The sequence below is a fragment of the Pleurodeles waltl genome, chromosome 2_2 (genome assembly GCF_031143425.1).
Source record: "Pleurodeles waltl isolate 20211129_DDA chromosome 2_2, aPleWal1.hap1.20221129, whole genome shotgun sequence".
Classification (NCBI taxonomy): domain Eukaryota; kingdom Metazoa; phylum Chordata; class Amphibia; order Caudata; family Salamandridae; genus Pleurodeles; species Pleurodeles waltl.
Window position 1 is genome coordinate 366,353,923 of NC_090439.1, and position 16,010 is coordinate 366,369,932.

Sequence of the window (16,010 nt, forward strand, 5' to 3'; positions counted from 1 at the left end):
TGGCAGCTGGTGTCTAACCTGGTCCCAAACCCCGCGGAGCAGTGACTCCCAGAGCTTGACTCATTGAAGCTGGGGCAGGTACTAACGGAGATCCTGCTGCTAGACTATAACCCGGAATCAGCTGTTGCTGCAGCTGGGGCAGCAATTGCAGAGTTGGCTCAATCTGCACCAACCTTGATTTTTTATATATCGGATCAGGCGGTACTATCAGATTCGTAGTAGTCTCTATTACTGGGACGTCTGGATAGATTCCCTGTATCTGCAGTGGAGGTTGCAACTGTATCTGCATGTCTGGCGCAGTGGGTGCACTGACACCATTCTGTATTAAACCCGTATCACTAGTCTGCACTGTATTGGTAACTCCCTTCTCCTGCGTCTGGTTCCCAGGACCCGCACTGGTGCTCGGGACATTGTTGTCTACTGAAAAAGGTGGCAGGCGATCATGCAACAACTGATTGAGAAACTCTTCGTCATCTGAGTCGTCTTCCTCAATCCAAGACCTCTTAGTCTCTTTAGGCTTATTAGAGTCCTTGTCTGTCTTACAGGTGGCTTTCTTCCCCTGCGTTTCGTCTCCCTGTGCTATTGCTGGAAACAATTCGAGTCCGTCAACTATTCCCTGTCTCCACATTTTGCTCTCATTGTCCCATCTAGCCTCAGCTAAGGTCTTTTCTGCTCTTTTCATTCTCCTTTCAAATTTCTGCTGTCTTTGTTTAATAGCCATCAAATCCCGGACTGCTAATGCCTCATACTGGGCTGGCCTCGGAGGTGGCTTTTGTACACTTAACATTTTAACAAATTCTCCAAAATTCTCGTATTGAACGTTCCGTGCTCCGGAAACGCCAAACATCCCTCCTTTTCTGTCAGTTTGCACCACTGTTTCATCCATAAGCAAGGCGCAACACCCTTTTCCTCCATAACTATATAAGCTGGAGTACCCTCAGGTGGTGTAGGCTCCCCTTCACTCGCCATAATATATGCGTCTCCTTTCAGAGCGCTCCTAAAAGCTTTGATAAAATTCATTTTTGCATCTTTTTCTCTTGTCTGTATTTATTGAGGAAGTAACTTTAATTCCCAGGACACTCTTCACCCACCTTTCTCCACCTATTGCCTCTCACGGACAGCAGCCAATCCATGCGTGACCTATCTCAGCGCGACACCACTGACGTCACACTCACACACTGCAGCTTACAAAGTCTTGCGGCTCGTCCGCCTCTCACTAGATTCACATCAAACTAATGCAAAATTACTGCGAGCACCTTTAACAACAACAACAACTCAAATTTGCCGGTTTACTATAGGAAGGGTATACATTCATTTCAGAACTTTACAGAGATTTCACTTGATGCCTCTGCCGCTACTCTCTACTTCTCAGTTCCCACACCCGCAAGCAGAATTCGACCCGCAAATCCTACTCACGACTTGTCAATAGTTTGTCCTAGTGCACTTTAGAACTTGCCAAATCTCCATCGAAGATTTCACACATACAATTTGACTTAGACTTGACTTGTCAACCACACCCGATTGACCTAATTAAACCGCACAAATTACAACATAAACCCAAGTGTCTCCTACACTTGACAATATACTCCGTAGTCTTAGACCACGACTGGTCCGTACATTAACAACCAACCACGTGGATAATTTTGAGCACAAAGCGCAACACTCATATGAAGTACGCCGACTTCCCTACCCTCATAATGCGGAGTACGCCCACTCCTACTAGAACAACATTACCTGGCCTAAATACACACAAACTTCACAAATCACCTGCAAGATGCATAAGATGAGCAAGCGCAAATCCTACACCACACATGCTAAAACGTCGAGAACATCCCCAACTCACTTAGGCAGGCTCCGAGATCCCAGGAAAATCATGGTGAATTTAGAAACACATCATACCTCCAATTTTCATTATCTCAGAAAAACAATCTAAACAGTAATTCTACGTCCTAGGGCCCCAAAGGCCCAAACCGTCGCTCTGCTACCAGAACAGCTAACGCGTCCCTTTATGATAATTTATTACACATTATGACTCGTTTTAGGCCAATGAATCTTTTGACCCAGTTGAGAGACACCTTAGGATGAGATAGTTAATCAATATGTCAATCAATACGTCAATAATGTCATCAATATTTAATACCACAATGCATTTTACTTTAGTCAAAGGCATTAATCAATTCAAGACACCACCGTGACCTTGTAGTCATAAATAACCACACCAGTTTAGTAGAATGTTACGGATTTTATTCCCTATTTATTATAATTCTAAGAGCAAATGCGTTAATCTCAAAGCCAAGAAACATAATAGCATTGTCACGATAAGGCAACTTTGATAAGATTTCATAAAGGCGAGAATCACAAACATCAAAATATAACACGGCGTGAACATAGATCAATTTAGCAGAGTCTCAATAACGCGTTGGTTCAACAAAGCATAGATTCAGTCGTTTGTCTATTTGCGTCAATTTAGTGAACACCTGTCCTAACCCCTAATTAGCATTGGCATGTTGGGCTTCATGCAAAAAAAAATTAGACCACCAATTTGGAAAAAATCTAGCTATGGACTCTGTCAAAAGTAAGCAGTTGGTACCTAGAAAGGAAAAGCAAACAGACAAATCACAATTTCATTGTCATAGTTACCCTCCAAGGTTTAGGTCAGCGCACAGGTTCAGTCTTCGTCTTCAGGACATCAGTCAAATCGCCATCAATCAGAACTCAGCTCCGGGGCAAAAAGCGGGCACTTCCCTCATAAGGAGGTAAAGTGTAGAATGGGCAATTCTAAGAAAAGGATGGTTTAAGTAAAGCCAAAGTAAGTCACCAAACAGAGTGGCAAAGTTTCTGGATAAAATCAATAGCATTCCCTACCTAATTCTAAATTGCTCCTCGTGTCATGGGTTTTTATCCCTTTTCCATTGTACATTCCCCTAAAATTTAATTGGTCATTAGTTATACCCCACTATCTTCAGCCAGTTAGAAAACAGATTATGGGGGTCATTACGACCTTGGCGGGCAGCATCAGCCGCCCGCCAAGATCTGACCGCCATGCGGCCGCCAATGTGGCCGCACCCCCGCCGCAGCCATTTGGAGATTCCTGCTGGGCCGGCGGGCGGAAACCTGGTTTCCGCCTGCTGGCCCAGCACGTATCACGGCCGCAACATAGGAGCCGGCTCCAAATGGAGCCGGCGGTGTTGCGGCCGTGCGACGGGTGCAGTTGCACCCGTCGCGCTTTTCACTGTCTGCACAGCAGACAGTGAAAAGCCGCATGGGGCCCTCTCAGGGGGCCCCTGCACTGCCCATGCCAGGGGCCCCACGACTCCCCGTACCGCCAGCCTTTTCCTGGCGGTTCAGACCGCCAGAAAAAGGCTGGCGGTCGGGGACTCGTAATCCCCTGGGCAGCGCTGCAAGCAGCGCTGCCCTGGCGGATTACATCCGCCGGGGCCATTGTGGCGGTAAACCGCCGGCCCAGCCTGTTGTTTTGGCCCTGCGGTTATAATATCGCCAGGGTCATAATGACCACCTCTGTCATTAATCTTTCACCCCATATTAGTTAACAGACACTTTATTGGCCCATATGATTGACGTCTTCAGAGGTAGCACGTCCGGTATGATTTCATCCTTCTGAAATTCTTTGCACATCTTTTGGTCAGTAGCTCCATTGTCTTCACCCGTTTAAACGACCTTGTACATTACATTAATCTACACTGTTGCATTTTGACTAACATTTTCTACAAGCAATATGAATTTCGTGAGAACGGATCTACTATGGTTACATTCAGCTTCTAGTTTGAAGAAAACAGGAGGTCATGTCCTTTTGAGAGTCAGCACACTGCAAGTTAGAAAAAATACATTTAATATGAGAGCCAAGCAGCTAAGCTTCGGCTCATGCTAACTTAAGGCTTACAAGGATTTCAGCACAGATTCAATAACGCAATCATTAATAATTAGTATAAAACTTATTCAGTATAATAATTCATAAACATTTAGTTATTTTTATTAGTCTACGTATACATTGGCGGCCACTCCCCTTGGTCACATTTCAAGTGCACGTTTAAGCAAAATATCATTACTACAGTTTCTATGCGGCATTATCACACATTAATTGCTAAACATTTCATGTTAATATAGATTATATAAGCTACGCTCTCTCAATGGTAATCAAAGAAGTAGGAAAATATTTTCCTGGAGGGGAGAGCGCATTGCATGTATGGGGGCGTGGACTTTCTCGCCCTCATGACACAAGCCAGAATAGTGATGTTAGGAGCATGAGCACGATCGGTATTCACAGTGCTACGGAGTGTGCTGTGGGACACTGAGGCCCATATTTATACTTTCTGACGCAAAACTGCGCCGGCGCAGTTTTGCGTCAAAAATATTACCGCTGGCTAACACTATTTTGGTGCGCTGTGCGGGTGTCATATTTATACTTTGACACACAGGGGCGCAAACAACAGGTGGGAGTCATTATTTTTGACGCACATCGCGGCGTCAAGTCGTAAAGGAAAACGACGTTAACGCAGCGGAAATGACTGTGGGTCAATTTACGACACCGCAAGCCGGATATGCGCCGTTTGTTTTACACAATAGCGTCAAAAAACACAGCAAACACAGCCATTTCACCAGAGGAGAGCCAAAATGGTTGCCAGATGCCACTATAGACCCCAGGAAGATGACAGCAGACCAGGAACCAGCCAGGAGGACCCACACAAGAACTAGGACACTTTTAAGAAGAAAAGAAAGTGTCACTTTAGTGCAGAGGAGCAGGAAATCCTAGTTAAAGAGGTGACGGAACACCAGCACCAACTGTTTGTCACATCAAAGTTGCCAATCACTAGGAGAGAGGCTATATGGCAACAAATTGTCGACAAGATTAACAGTGTGGCTGAAGTACGCAGAACAGTCATCGAGTGCAAGAAACGCTGGCATGACTGCAAACTCAGGACCAAGGAAAAGATGGCCAGACACAGGAAGGCAGCACTGCAGACTGGAGGGGGGAGTCCAGCACACCAGGAGGCCCTGGACCACATGGAGGAGATGGTCGCAGCGACATCCCTGAGGAGATCGTCACAGGGATTCAAGGACAGGACAGCGCAGACTACCACGAGACAACGCACATGCAGGGTAAGTCGCATGGGAAATCATAATGCAATAATGTCAACTGTGAGCATGGGGGGGGATACCGACCACTAAATGCATGGAAGTCATCTAATACATGGAGTGGCATGGGTAAAGGGGCACGGCATGGGAGTATGGTCCGTTCTGAAAAGACCTGGGGCACACCATTACACAACACCAACAACAGTCCCATGGGGGCATGCTGTCATGCCAACGATGGAGCAAAGGGAAAGCCACGACAGGAGGGAAGGCCACTACGTCAAACTTACATCCTGGCACTCGTCATCCAACATACCTCCTACATTAACTAGGGCCCTATTAGCAATCCTCTAGCCAAACCGACAACTGCAATGTAACTGCGACAACAGTTGCCACTACCACCTCTGATCTGTGTGCAGCTCAAGAAGCCAATGGCAGTAACCTCCCCATTGAACATACACACCTAAATTAGGGGGTGAGGATGACATCTGCAACAATCCCCTGAAACAAGACAAAGGCCCCAGTACACTCAAATGTCAATGCCCATAGTTGTCACAAACATCAGCCAAAGTAAACAACAATAGGAGTGACACAACACTAAGGACACACCCATGCTGCATATGTCAGGGTCCATCCTGTGCCTGGGTAACAAGGCAACATCCCAAATGTCATACTGCTCAGACAACAGCTTTGAGGAGGGGACACATGTAACTGGTCACTGAAATACACCTTCACAGTCAGAGGACGAAATAGGACACTGATACAACTATCAGGGCAATCCAATGTAACACAAATTACCCAACATCAGCAGGACACATTAACAATGTCAACATCCATATCAGATCATAACATTGCCATGCATAGGATATGCAACATGTCAATTACATTTAAGTCGATGTGAACGATCAGGGATTGGGGCACGTCCAGATTGTTAAGTGTGCTGCCAGGGCCATCAGAACACCCACAGCCAGTGAAAGGTCCCACCATGAGAATGGATATACACGGAGGGTCGAGTAGGACAAGAAGGTGGCAATTCTCTATTTGGCATAAACCAACACCTAGAGGCGATGAGGCTGACAAGTCTGATAACTCAATAACTTACATGTGACACACAGGTGGGCCATAGGCCTGAAACAATGCCCATCTGAATGGCTGCAGATATTAACACAAAACAAGATCACAAAGGGAATTCATCAAAAGGCAGGCACGTCACATCAAAATTGTCACAACACAGACACACTAATTGTACCCTGTTTCATTGCAGAGGAAGATAGATCTCCTGCCGATATGCCTGTCCCTGATTTCCCTGATGACATGGATGACGAGCTGATAAAAATTCCCCAGGAGACTATCCAAAAGGTCCTTGGAACCCTCCAGACCCCACCTTCAGTCACAAGGAGGAGCACAGAACAAGCAGCCATCACAGAGGAACCACCCACCACCCCAATTGTAAGACCTGCCAACTTCAATACAGCTGAGGACTCAGACGACACTGGCACCAGCTTTGAGAGAACTGTAGTTGGAGTACAGCGGGAGCTGGCCAAGGAGGTGCGGGTGGGAATGCAAAATATGGCAGCCAGCCTTGAGGGGATGCATTCGTGCATGATGTCATCTGCAGATCAGGCAGAAGCTATGCAAGCCCTAACATCTATCTTGCAGGAACTGTAGAAAACCCAGAAGGAAATCAGCACAGCTGTAATACAGTTGACCCAACACCTACAACAGCAATCCTGTCAACGCATGCACGAATGCAACATTGAACCCCTCAGGGCCAACCTGGCTGCCTACCATCGTGATGTGGCTGCTATTCTCAAGAACCAGCAGGCCCTCCTTGCAGCAGTACTGCCCTTAAGACCTTCACAGGGAGCAGCGACCGGGATGTCTAACTCCACGTCTTCTAACACTGAGGTGTGTGTTGCCCCTTCACAACCAACAACAACAAGGACAAAGCAGGCAACACACACATCAGAAGAAGAAGACATGGAACAGATCACATTCACAAGGAAAAGTTCCCGGAAGCACTAGTCCCTGCCACATGGCCAACTATTACCAAAGTGCTGCGTTTTGAAACATGACAGTCTTACAACAACTGTACTCAAGCACTGTTCTGCTAACCACTGTATATCTTGTCACCCAGCCCAGTGATTATATCTCTCCTACTCATTGGCTAAGTCTGTCCCTCTGCACTGTCTAAAACAGCAACCCCAGCATGACAAAAGCATTTTGGTAAACCCTTGTGTTGGATCACACTAGAAGATATCACTATAATGGACTCACAATCATGGACAATGTACAGATATCACTACAGCACTTTTCAATAAATAGCACTTACACAACAAATCTGTCTCTGGGTAATGTGACATATCAACTGCGCAGTAGATAATTGAAATGTCCCTACTGTCAAATAACGTAGCTTGTCAATACAACTGTCCAGATATTATGTAGTTAGAGAAATCTGCACAGTAACCATGATTGCATCATACTCTGCCCATCCTGAGGGAATAATCTGATGAAGTGAGAAACCATACACCACCATGCTGTGTTGGACAGAAGAATGCTTCCTCAGGGGATAACTAAGTCATCAAATAGTGCCCGCTAAATGTTGTCAACATGCAAAAATAACACAATAAATATGCCACACTAATCTAAGTAAATACAAAAAAAAAACTGCACAAATTAAGGTGTCTGAGTTAACATACAAATAGGTAATCATGCCGAACTGTGTCACAAATGATGTATGAGGGTCATGAAGACAAGAATACAAGATTGCCAATGAGAACTCATCTTATAAGGGTGTGCATGATCATCACACTGCAGTCAGACCTAAAACTGTTTCCCCAATGTCAAGTCTGGAAGCACTGTTAGTGACTTTGAAAGCACACTTATCAACAGAAACACATTGGGATCCATATTAACTGTGATTGGTGGTTGCAACAAAGGGTAGACACTTTGCAAGGTAGCTCTGGGTTAGCTGCCAATCGTACAGCTCAGTTGGGATTTGTTTGTAGCATTGGACACAGATGTTATAGTACAAAAGAGATGTAAACGGAATCCAAACCCACAATCAAGTACCATTCAACACATACTATTAAGGGGTAACCAAATATTTATTAAAAGCTAACCATAAATGAGGAAACTGAAGGAAAAATCTTACCTACCCTAATCTACCCTGACTACTCATTACCCACAACTGTCCCTAACTACCCTAAGCTACACTTACTTATCACATGTAACGAAATGTTCTAAACATCTACCCCCCAACCCCCTTATGAGACGGGACACATTGAGGACAACACATACTAACCTAAACACATACTATACTATCCTAAACAAATATATTTATTTGGGGTATTTTATTTTATTTTTCTTCTTTTTTTGGTATTTTTTTTTTTTTTTTTACACACAAGAACCCCAACATAGCCCCCCACCCACCCACACATGTAATAAGTCAAAAATGAAACAAGCAGGACCTCCTACCCCCACCCACTAACACTGACTAAACTAACAGCCTATACTAACCTAACACTAAGCCCCCTAAGCCCACTAACTATAAGAACAAGGAAAGAGGAGGGAGGGGAGGGTATCATGTCCATCTATTCAACTGTCTAGAGGTTGGCCCTCCGGAGGGTCCTCTTTATATCCCTGACCCGCCGTTTAATGTGCCGCATGTCCCGGCTCAGGTGGCTCACCTTGAGCAGCACTTTGTCCATCTTGTGTTCAAGTCTATTGAAGGCTGCAGGGTCAACAGCTGGAGCAGTGGCAGTCTGGGTACCAGTGGAGGAGGTCTGTGTGGGCAGTCCTGCACCGGTGGCAATGCTGGGGCCAGGAAGTCCAGCAGATGTTGAATCAACAGAGGCAGCTGTGGGTGGGGCCACTTGGCTCTGATTGGTGGTTGTTTCTGTGGTGGCTGTGGTGGGCACAGTAGGCCCACCCTGTGGGAAGGTTTGCCATGCCCCGGAGGCACGTTCATGGCAATATCGCCGGGCCATCCTCCGGAACCCCGGCTCTACCAGCAGGATGTGCTGGTATCGCATGGCCCAACGCTGAAATTCACGGACCTGGTCTGGAGTCATGTTAGCTGCTGTGAAGACAAATGCAGATATGCCACATTAGTAACTGCATTGTGTGAAACGGCACAGCAAGTTAATCAGACATTACATCTACTGTACTTATATCATATCACGATACAGAGCATCGAATGTCCCTGAGGAAGTACATGGCAGACCAGACAACAAAGGTCACATCACACAAAGCACATTCATAACCCACAAGATGGGTAACAACTGGCCTTGACTTGCAATCTGAGTTCTGACAGTTAACATCTAAGAATCATGCTGCATATCCTCCACCAAGAGCTGGGCTACAAATGTCAGTGTATGGAAAGCAAAACTAAAGCCACATGGTCTGCAAGTTGTAACTGGACTGTCCAGTATGGTACCAAGGCCCATATTTATACTTTTTGATGCACAACTGCGCCAACGCAGCTGTGCGTCAAAATTTTTAAAGCCGGCTAACGCCATTCCAACGCGCCATGCGGGCGCCTTATTAATGGAATGACGTTAGCTGGCGCTGCGGACTGGTGTGCGTCAAAAAAAATGACTCACACCAGGCAGCGCCGGCATATGGGAAAATGGGGGTTGTGCGTAAAAAAATGGTGCAAGACAGGTCTGAGGCAAAATTCAGACCACAACCCGGATTTGCGCCATTTTTTTTACGCCCAACCACCATTGACATGACTCCTGTCTTAGCAAAGACAGGAGTCATGCCCCCTTGCCCATTGGCCATGCCCAGGGGACTTATGTCCCCTGGGCATGGTCATTGGGCATAGTGGCATGTAGGGGGGCCCAAATCAGGCTCCCCTATGCCACAAAACAAATCGGAAAAAAATACTTACCCGAACTTACCTTTACTTCCCTGGGATGGGTCCCTCCATCCTTGGGTGTCCTCCTGGGGTGGGCAAGGGTGGCAGGGGGTGTCCCTGGGGGCAGGGGAGGGCACCTCTGGGCTCCTTCCGAGCCCACAGGTCCCTTAATGCCTGCCCTGACCCAGGCGTTAAAAAATGGCGCACATCAGGCTGTGCACCGTTTTTTAAGGCCCACCTCCTCCTGTGCGTCAAAATGACGCCAGAGTATAAATAAGGGGCACAGGCCTTAAAGTCATTTTTTGGAAGGGAATGCCTACCTTGCATATAATTAACGCAAGGCTGGTTCCCCCTTCCAAAAAATGACGCACATGGTGGAATTTTGATGCCCGCGGGGTCGGCCGTCAAAGTATAAATATGGGGCAGGGTTTGCGCCAATTGTGCATCAAAAAGTTTGACGCACATTCGGCGCAAACAGAGTATAAATATGCCCCCAAGTGCCAAACCTGAGTGTTTATACTACTATGCAATCAAACCGTCACTTATTCACAGGTATGTGTAACATACTGGTAGAATCAATACTAGGTACCCCATTCACAAACCCATGGCCGTGTTTGAGGGGGGGCGGTGGATACACAACTATAATTTGCCAACAACATGTACACCAAGGAGTGTATAGGCTAATCCACACATGTTTGTCTCTACAGACACACCACAGGTAAGGTCTATCTACAATTTAGAGTCAGCAAACCCTAGAGCACTCATAGGGTCAGACATGTCAGGAAAATCAGAACTTAGTACACAACATATACTTCCAGTGAGGCCTGACTTACATCAGACACAGAGTTGCTAGAACACCCATGATCATGAATTGTATGCACACCTAGGCCATTACACTCAGATTCCACAGACTTGATGCACTACATGTGGAAGTACATGCTGCTAGGAGGTTCTACCTACTATTTCAAACTTACGTAGGTAACTAGTGAAGCAGATGTCTATTGGGAAGCTATTAGCTCCACCAATCTTAGAGAATGTGGGTCTGACAGGCTGACTAAATAGGGGCTGACTTCCATAGCGACTCTTGGTGATACAGGTGTCAGAGACATGACTATCCCCTGTACTCACAGTGGGGCCTACAGGGATGTCCTACAATCCCTACATGATACCATTGGATACGCATTGGCTAACTCAAAACATGTGAGAACTGCATTCCCACTCATGGAACAAGTGAAAAACTTGCCCAACGCACCACACCTTGCTATTCGTCCAACTCACACGAGTCCATACCCAGCAAACACAACACATACCAGACATATCAACACTTACTGTAGTGGTCGGGGTCCTCAAATGTCACCACCTCTCCCACAGTGTAGGGCGCTGGTCCACCTGTAAGATATGGAAGGAAGAAATGTGCTCAAAATCTGTGCCCAGTGCAACATTTTCAGTATCATTTACAATGTGTAGGCTGAATAAGGACATGGCAGCCATTCAGACATGGTGGTACTGCATCTGATATTTCACGGCCAACGTGTACATAGCATGGGTCTCCTGTGACAGTTACACACATATCTGCACACATACATTGCCCCTAACTATCATGTGGTTGCAAACTTGCCCCATAATTGGTGAGTGTTGGACCTGGCTTTTTGACAGGGACATCCCCAAACTTTTTGCCTCCTTCCTCCTATTTTTTCTGACCTGTTGTTGTTGGCTTTTGACCTCTGGGCCCTTTACCACTGCTAACCAGTGCTAAAGTGCATATGCTCTCTGTGTAAATTGTACTACTGATTGGTTTTTCCATGATTGACTATTTAATTTACTTGTAAGTCCCTAGTAGAGTGCACTACATGTGCCTAGGGCAGGTGGATTAAATGCTACTAGTGGGCCTGCAGCACTGGTTGTGCCACCCACCTCAGTAGCCCCTTAACCCTGGCTCAGGCCTGCCATTGCAAAGCCTGTGTGTGCAGTTTCACTGCCACTTCGACTTGGCATTTAAAAGTACTTGCCAAGCCTAGAACTCCCCTTTTTCTACATATAAGTCATCCCTAATGTGTGCCCTAGGTAACCCCTAGAGCAGGGTGCTGTGTAGGTAAAAGGCAGGACATGTACCTGTGTAGTTATATGTCCTGGTAGTGTAAAACTCCTAAATTCGTTTTTACACTACTTTGAGGCCTGCTCCCTTCATAGGCTAACATTGGGGCTGGCCTCATACACTGTTGAAGTGGCAGCTGCTGATCTGAAAGGAGCAGGAAGGTCATATTTAGTATGGCCAGAATGGTAATATAAAGTCCTGCTGGCTGGTGAAGTCGGATTTAATATTACTATTCTAGAAATGCCACTTTTAGAAAGTGAGCATTTCTTTGCACTAAAACCTTGTTGTGCCCTTCAATCCACGTCTGGCTAGGTTTAGTTGACAGCTCCTTGTGCATTTACTCAGACACACCCCAAACACAGGGTACTCAGCCTCACTTGCATACATCTGCATTTTGAATGGGTCTTCCTGGGCTGGGAGGGTGGAGGGCCTGCCCTCACACAAAGGACTGCCACACCCCCTACTGGGACTCTGGCAGACAGGATTGAGCTGAAAGGGGGCTTGGTGCATTTCTGAGACACTCTTTGAAGTCACCCCCACTTCAAAGGCACAACTTAGTATAAAACAGGGCCTCTGCCCTACCTCATCAGACACTTGCTGGAGAAGAAACCTGAACCAGAAACTACATCCTGCCAAGAAGAACTGCCTGGCTGCTCAAAGGACTCACCTGTCTGCTTTTCTACAAAGGACTGCTGCCTTGCTGTTGGCCTGCTGCCTCGCTGAACTCTTGCCTGGCTGTAAAAGTGCTCTCCAAGGGCTTGGATAGAGCTTGCCTCCTGTTCCCTGAAGTCTCAGGACCAAAAAGACTTCTCTCTTCCTCTTGGACGCTCCGTGCGCCGAACTTTTCGACGCACAGCTTGTTCCGCGGCAAGAAAAACGCCGCACACCGAAGCTGATCAACGCGACGCCTTCGGGACGACCGAAACTTTGACGCACGGCCTCGCAAGGACAACGCCGCCCGACTTCCCGGGAGAAATCGACGCGACGCCTGCCGTGAGATCAAAACTTTGACGCACTGTCTCGCAAGGACAACGCCGCCCGACTTCCCAGGAGAAATCGACGCAACGCCTGCCGTGAGATCAAAACTTTGACGCACGGCCTCGCAAGGACAACGCCGCCCGACTCCGCAGGAGAAATCGACGCGACACCTGCCGTGAGATCAAAACTTTGACGCGCAGCCCCGCAGAACGACGCGCAGCCAGAAAACAAGCAGGAAAATCCACGCACAGACCCGGGACATCTGGTAATCCCCGCGACCCACAGAAAGAGACTGTCCGCGCGCCGGAAAACGACACACGACTTCCCCGCGTGGAAAATAACGACGCAAGTCTGTGTGTGCTGGGGAGAAATCGACGCACACACCCTTTTTCCACGCACCTCTTCCTTTGTGGCCCTCTGAGGAGATTTTCCACCAGAAACCAGGTACTTTGTGTTTGAAAGAGACTCTGTTTAGACTTAAGACACTTTCTATCACTTTTCAGTGATATCTTTACAAATACGTATTGCAACTTTGATCGTTTTGACCTGAAGATACCCAGATAAATATTATATATTTTTCTAAATACTGTGTGGTGTATTTTTGTGGTGTTATGCTATGGTGTTGTATGATTTATTGCACAAATACTTTACACATTGCCTTCTAAGTTAAGCCTGACCGCTCGTGCCAAGCTACCGGAGGGTGAGCACAGGCTGATTTTGGATTGTGTGTGACTTACCCTGACTAGAGTGAGGGTTCTTGCTTGGACAGAGGGCAACCTGACTGCCAACCAAAAACCCCATTTCTAACAGTGAGCACTAAAAAATATGGAGTGTAATCGTCTCATCATGTGCATCCAAGAGAAACATCCAATGCCTGGTTACTTGAGGACTGCATTACCAGTCAAACATGCCTTTTGGCCATGACACATTTAGTGCACATAGGCCCAATGTACAGAGGGAGGGGCAGGGACTCCTGTAAGCCATACAGTTGTTACAGTATAGTCAATTGATGTGGCCCAGCTATGGTGATTTGCACCAACCATGGAGATGTAAAGCCATGTGCATACACTTGGACTGCCATCCATATTTGGAATGTGGCTCAACCAATTCCAACAAACATCTTAAGATGTTAGCTGAGGGCACCTTACACCTTTTCACAATGTTTTCAAATCATTAACTGACATGTATCCAAAAAGATCAAGAAACATAATAATCCCACACATTCATAGTACTTCTGTGAACGCTTTCCTTCCACACTCACCAGACTAACATGAGACCAATGTTTGAGCCACTTTGCTATTATCAATTGACATGAAGGCAGCACTCATTTTCAGCATCATGTAGTGATTCTAAAGTCAGTCTAGCAATTGCATCAACATTGTTGGCCTAAATGTTGGTACATCTGTACTTCTCTGTCAATAATACCCTATATAGACATGATCGGCTCCTATTTTGTTAGCTGTGCTGACAAAAAGTCCGCACCAATTTCCTTCATGGTAAACTTACCTGTAAGTTTGCTGAGCACGTGCTACCTGACAGCTAGCAATTGTGCTCTTTGCCATAGTGCATCAATGATCCCCTTATATTTCCCCAAAATTACACACAGTCATCAAGTTAGCTGGCAGACATTGCACTAATCCACTGATGTGACTACAGAGCATTTAATCGTGCACAATAACAATAGTCGTACTCACCAACAGTGCCACCAATCATGATTCCCAGGTGGTCCAAGAGCTCCTGCTCCCTGGTGATGAGGTCAGCCCACCGGTGCTTCAGCTGGTGGTCACTCCTCTGGCTGGCATACACACGCTGCAGGTGATGCAGCACCTTTCCCCACCGGATTCTGCACGCCTCTGTCGGGTACCCCTGTATGACCCTGCCCCCTGCCTGGATCATGAGTGGCAAGAAATGTGTCACCAGCCAGATGAAGCCCCCCAACTCCTCTTGCCCCATCCTGCCAAGACGTGGCCTACCAGACATACTTCTAATTAAAGAGAAGGAATAGGGGTAAAAGAAATAGAAAGGGGAAATGGGTGAAAGTAGGGGTAAAAAGACTGAAAAAAAGTAAACCTAAATACTAAAAGAGCCCAACTATCCCAAAACTAACACTACCCACTACAGACTCCCACAAACAAGAAATACACAAGATAAATGGACAAATGCAGACAAAGCACAGTACTACAGTATACACAAACAATAGTTATTTCACAAAAGGACTTTACAGATAGCACACAGGACAAATACAGCACAAAATCTCAGGACAACACTCTCTACACAGCCACACAGTCTAGATGAATCATAGACTGCAAAGTGAAAGTGAAAGTTCACCCACTGTACATGATCTGTAAACAGGATATCCTATGACATCACTTCCTGTATGAAAAGTCCCACCTTTTTCGCGTTATGCGTCATTTTTTGTTGCACAAAACTGTATTTGCGTCATTTGTTTTGACGCACAGATGTGAATATTAACCCGATGTTAACTCCTGTGCGTCCAAAAAAATGACGCAAATACAGTTTTGGTCAACAAAAAATGACGCACACCGCTAGGGACGTCAAAATTACAGTGCCTTAACTGGTTTGGGGGCATTTTTACTTCTTTTTAGGTTATTTTACATTTGGAACACATCAGAGATTGGCTAATTGAAGACAGTATGGTGTTGATGGTGTATGTTCACATGTGTGACAGCATACTGCAGCGGAACATCATCCACTACACCCTTCACAGTATGTTTACAGTTGGCTGACGTCAAAGATGGTCATAAGTGTGCCTTACAAATATGTGTGCCACAAATTGTGCATGTTTGCCATAAGGAGAGGATAGCAATGTGACGCACATATGTACAATACCTAATTGCCTTTGGCTCAAAGTGTGTGCTTTGATAACTAATTTGTTGGTTGACCAAGTGTGTGTGTACATCAAATGAAGCATTATTGTACATTTGGTTGTATGAATGTGACGTCCATGTGTCCAACCCTAAGATG